Genomic DNA, 6,000 nt, shown 5'->3' with positions numbered 1-6,000 from the left:
CATCTTGATATTTGGTGTCTAAACACACTTAAATCCTCTACATCTTCTGGTGATGGTCATTTTGCTCCAGCTCAGTATGACTCTAACTTCTTTATCCAAGTAGTGTGCCATTGAGTTTCCTGGGGTACCTAGGTTGTGTGATTCTGGTTTTCACTTCTTTTTAAGGGTTTTCTGGACTGACCCGTACATGATCAGAGCTTTCAGAAGATGAATTTGGTCACTGTATGTGTTCTCATATTCAGGAATCTACCGGGACAATAGGTATAATAGTGCATTATCACTTATGCTAGCTTTAAGTACTTGGAGTCCCTTCTTGCCAAGCACAAACGTGAATGCATCCAGCGATGTGTTCAGTTCCTTGACTTCCGTGGAAGTCAGTGCGACACATCTGTGTGCTAAGCACACGCTACAGGATCTGGCCCTGAGGGGACTAAAGTCAGCTTTAATCACATAGGACGGGAAGTAGCCACAAACCCTATGCATTACCTTAGGGCTGGAACTCCTCCAATCCGATGTACACAAACAATGCCACAGACTTCAGTTGACCCCTTTGCACACGTAACAGTTGTTTGCATAAATTCTGTAGGATCAATCCTCTATTCTTTCTAGGAAGTTACCATGCGCTGCCATTTTTTATTAAGGGAACAGCGGTGCAGAATGAATGGCTGGAACACAATGGTACGATTGCTGGTTGGAAAATTCCCAAACCTCTACAGATGAAAGCTGTACCTACCCCAACAATTGGTCACCCCATTTTCCACTGGGCTAATAGGTGGTGAATCTGAAAGGAGATAAAAAAACACTAGATTTTTATATTTCCATGTTGTGCAGATTTTTTGTTAGGTAGATAACATCAAATTCTTCCCCTCTGCATACTACCGATGATACTAATTTACAGCTGCGGCCTTACAACTGTTCACATTCCAGGACTTGCGCTAGGGCTAGCTCCTACCCCATGCAGGTGAAGTTGTTCTTGCCAGAGAACATTGCATTTATATGCCCATGTAAAGGATACTGGAAAAGACATACTCTGAATGGGATCGCTTGCTTACTCCATCCATCTCTTTACACACAACTCTAGAGCTCGCAAATGGTGAAAAATTAACCTTTTATTCTCAAGTGCCACGTCTATTTCAAGGTTATCTGAACTGAAATCGTGGAACATCAGAGCATTTCTTTCTTCCTCTGAATGTGAAACATGGAAAGCTTCCTTCCATCTCAGTGGCACTTTCAGTGACTCCTTTCCAGGCAGCTGCTACTGCTGATAATGGAAAATGAGAAGTGTATTATTTTCTCACCGTGAGGGGAATGTCTAAGTCTACGTCTCTGGAACATAAAATTGGCCCCTGGGTGACTACTACAATTCTTTCCTCATGAAAAGGTTAGAAGGGGCAATAAAAATAATTAATTTTACCTCAGTGAGAAATAGTAAAACATAACATTCCAAGAAAGGCTAGATCGTGGCCTTCACTGTTGTGTTCAAGTCAGGTAATATTTTATTCCCAAAGTAGCTTCATTGCTTTCGGTGGGCCTTCCTGGAATCTCTTTGATTCATGGAGTATGTTTGCTCTGTGTCCAAGGAACCATTCATGGAGCACTGTCCTGATCCACAGCTGTCCCTAGGCTATCACAGATACCAGTGTTTAGTTAGAAATGACTGGCCCAATTTAAATAAATTAACTTTCAAATTATGTGCTGGTGATTTTTTTTTGGGGGGGGGGAGGGTAGAGAAATAATGCTTTTTTTTTTTTTTTAATGCCAAATAACTTACACAAGTCAAATGTCTTTTTGTTACAATAAAAAATTCAACCTCTGCTTTTTCTTCAACAAAACAAGTTTTAGTTTGGCATACCATTTCGAGCTATTTTATTCTTCTGTGAAAAAGCTGAAAAAAAACCTGTTTTACCCTTCTTGTTAAAGTTCTCTAGTTTAAAATTTAATTTGTAAAGTGCTAGTTTGCTAAAGAGTTAATGAGGGACATTTTTGCTGAAGAAAACATTTATAAGTAAGGGATGTAATATGTACAATACATGTTTCTCTTTGGCAAGTGGTGAGGAATAATGGTTATTAAAATGAGAACATGCTACGTGGATGTGAGTGGCTTCAAAAGACATACTGAAGGAGATGAATTTTTGTGTAATTTCAAATACGTTTCTTCTAAATGCTTTCAATCAGTGGTATGTATTGAACATTTGCACTTGTTGCTCAAAGCTAATTTTTGTGAGGAAGAAATGTATTCTTGTGTATAGTTGGTAAAATAGCAAAGAAAACGTTTTCAGAAACTGCTACTCTGTAATAAGATTAGTATAATTAGTATTCACTATTAGTGAATAGTTCTACTTTATTTTATAAAATCTCTTATTTTGAAATAAATGGACAGGCTTCCTGTATATAATCTGTCATCTGTGGGTTTGTCCTTTTCCTCTTGATTTCAGTAGAAATCACCATTTTGTTCTTATTATGCACTTTAGTGCCCAGAAGCTATTCACTTTTTAGCAGAGAAGATCTCAGTAAGCAGAGTAAATTCATAAAATGTATTGTTTCCCCATCTACCCAGCAAGTGACTTTTAATTTTGGAGGAAGAAGCTAAACTGTAATTCCAGTCAACAAACAGAATGAACTCTTAAGTTTTTATGAAGGTGATTATACATTACTAAATTTGTTAATGCATAGAAATTGGTATTAAAAAGGCAAGCTTACAAAAACAGCTGTGCTGAATTATATACTGTTCTTACAATTCAGTGTATCTGGCCTGTTTCTAGGCAAGTGTCTAAATGTTTAGACCAGTGGTTTAGTAAATTACTAGGTGCAAAACTGATTCATATTTACTATGCTCTTCCCTCTACACCTTAATTCCCTTGGCAGTATATGGGCAAAGGGAAATAACGTACAACTGAGATCCAACACAATTCAGAATCAGACCCATGATCTGCCTCCTGAAAGATGTAAATAAAATGGATAAACAGTATGTGGGGGATGGCGTAGGAGTTCTTCCCGAACTAAACTTAAGGGCTGGTGGGCATCACGCTTTTTGTAAATGTTCCTCCATTCCTTGCTACAAAACGAAATCACCTCACATACTTCCAGTGTTTTTCTCACCACCCCTGCGGTAGCTGGTACTTATTTTGTGGACCATCCTCCCCCACACCTAATGCTTGTAGACGGTAAGAGAATACTCATAATGCTATTGAGAATTTGCGATATTTGGGTCCAGTGAGAGTAGAATAAGTTTTTACAAGAGTATGGGATCCAATCTTTTGTACAAACTCTGACACAGTGAGAACAGGAATTGTTGGATTCGATTTTTTTGAGTGCACTGGGAGAAAAGTCATTGTGGTAGCAACTAGAAAAACAGTCTCCCTTATCCTTGCTGTGTAAACGCAGTTTTTGTAGCTTAAAGAAGATGGAAATGCAGCATAGGAAACATAACCATCTGTCTGGATCATGACAACAATAAAACTAGCACAGGGTTCATTTTACGTAAGGAACCAGTATGCATATCGTGGTTGTGAGAAAACCCGACCCTCCTAAGGATAACCTGTGGGCATCAGGCATATATTCTGGTTGGTACTGTATGTTGAAACCTGTGATCTCTCTTCAGTGCTTATTTTACCTGACAGGTAAACAAAACCTAGCAAGAGCAGGAATTCCTTCCACTTGCTGGGCAAATATAACAAAACGTGAGAGCCCCTTCTCTTAAAACACCAATAGCCAGGTAATATTAACAGCAATAATCTTTTCCTGAGTTGCTATTTGTATTGATGTTACAAGGATTATTTCCAGGAGAGTTCATCACAGTAATTCATGAAATGTCTTCTGTGACTAGGTCTGTTCCTTGGCTAGACTGTACCATTGGTAGATATCTGTCCTTGCCAAACTGTACACTTTACCTTGGAATCTGAGGTAACGTATGATCAAAGCAAAATATATAGCTCCATCTGCTGTAAATACTTTGAACTGATTATTTCTGCATTACTTTTATGGCTGATCTGCACCCGGGGGAACCGAGTGATCACTTTGCTGATATGTATTTTCTGCACGTTAGCAAGAATCATCGTAAAAATAGTAGCTAAGCACATTTTACATTGCAAAGTCTTATTTCTTGATTCTCAGGTAAAATGGAGTGCAAAAAGTGTGTATTTCAAGGATATTATGAACATTTGCTTGTTAGGTATAATAGATGTTTTGTACTGAAGCTGCTTGTGGAACCCAGAAATTACCTGACTTGCTTAAACTAACTTTAAGTCAGTGACAGATGAGAAAAAATTCCCAGTCATGCTCCTACTAAGCAATGGCTTTCCACATTAATGAATAGCAACATTTATTATCAATTATTTTTGTAAGAAGCAGTCATCAATGCCGACTCTCTGCATGGGGAGAGTGAATGAGTTGATATCTCATTTTTAATATGGATTTGAAAAGTAAACCAGCTGTTTAAAAAGGTCAGAAAAGACACGACAGCAGTTGAAAATATTAAAGTTTTGCTTGCGCTGGGGGAAACATCCTTATTTAGAGTTATGAACTCTGAGCCACTGAAGTGTGAAAGCACTCAGATATTTTTTTTTAAATAGCATCCTAGGGGGGGAACCAAACGTTTGTGCAACCTAACACCTTCTTTAAAGTTTTAAGAATGGACTCTGCTCGAATAGAGGTTCTTTCTTTCTTCCAACTTCCTCCTCCATAGTCATACCTGCAGCTTTTTCTCATAATACATTGCAGATGTTATTATTAACGCTGTGGTTTAAAGTGTTTGTAACTGCTCTTTTCTGCAGTGATTCACAACTATGAACTAAAAAACCTGGTAGCCAGGCTGGGGGCCGTTTGAGAGGAAAGTCTCAATTTAATTTTTTTCAAGCGGGGTGCAGAATAGACACGTTCTTTCCTGGCCAGAAACTTGCTTGCAACACTCTGGCCCATATTTTATCGATCAGTGCCAGCTTGTTTCGAAGAGCATTATTGAAATAGTGTGTGATGCAATGACAAAACAGCATCGTGGCTGGTATCAACAGAAGGGAACAACAGAGGTCACCATTGACACGCGGGAAGGAATCTCTTCAGAATCCATTTTGGAACGTGATGAGGTGTGTAGAGCCAAAAAGCACAAAGCCTGGTTTCCACTGGCATAATTTCAAAGTTCTGTAGCATGAACAAAGACAATTACTTGTCACACAGTGAGTTTTTTTTTTTTTAATTGAATTTTACCTCCATTCTAACCCATACAAATTTTGTTTCTCTCACCCAACAGAAGGAAAAAAAAATAAAAAAGCATCATTTTGTGATATGATTTTTTAAAAAGGGAGAGATAAATGTCTCTTCTTGTTGTTGGTTTTGTCTTACGGCAGTTATCCCATCGAGTAAACCATCTATAATTCCAGCACTAAAGATATTTTGAAAGCTGTAATTTAGTGCATTATCACTGTTTGTGTTCTGGATTTTAATTAGTTGGGCTATTCTATTCCTTTAATCCAATGGCCTCTTTGCTTTGTTTTTATAGTTGCATGTGTTTTTTTTTTTTTTAATCAAACTTTGAAAGCCAAGAACTTAGTGCATTTTTTTAGAGTTTTTATCACATTGATAATTTTCTTCTTTTTTTTTTTTGGTAAGAAATTTGTGAAATTAAAGGTTAATTTTTGATTTGGCCTTAAACTCTGAAGAATAGCTGTCATAACACATGCATATAGCAAAAAAATATCCATTCCTTCAAAGGAGGGGATAGTGATGATAGAACAATAAAGGATAGCACAGGTTTTATCCTAACTGTGCTTTTAAATCAAAAACTCCTGTCAGCTGGCATGCTCAAGGAGGAAGTAGCTGTGGAGAAAGACACCCTTTTCTTTATAAGAAAATAACTTCCAGAATTCTCCTGGCATTTGTGTTTTGTTATCTGTGTTTTAAGCATTCTGCTTGCCTTCTCTTTGAACCTCCTTGAATTGGATAAAATTCATTATTTAATCATGGCCTGCAGAGGATTAAGGAGGGTTTCTTTCTGCTTTATTTTAT

Source organism: Anser brachyrhynchus, assembly GCF_964034855.1.
Source record: "Anser brachyrhynchus genome assembly, chromosome: 5".
NCBI lineage: Eukaryota > Metazoa > Chordata > Aves > Anseriformes > Anatidae > Anser > Anser brachyrhynchus.
The sequence above is the reverse complement of the archived record's forward strand: the minus strand, read 5'-3'. Positions refer to the sequence as shown.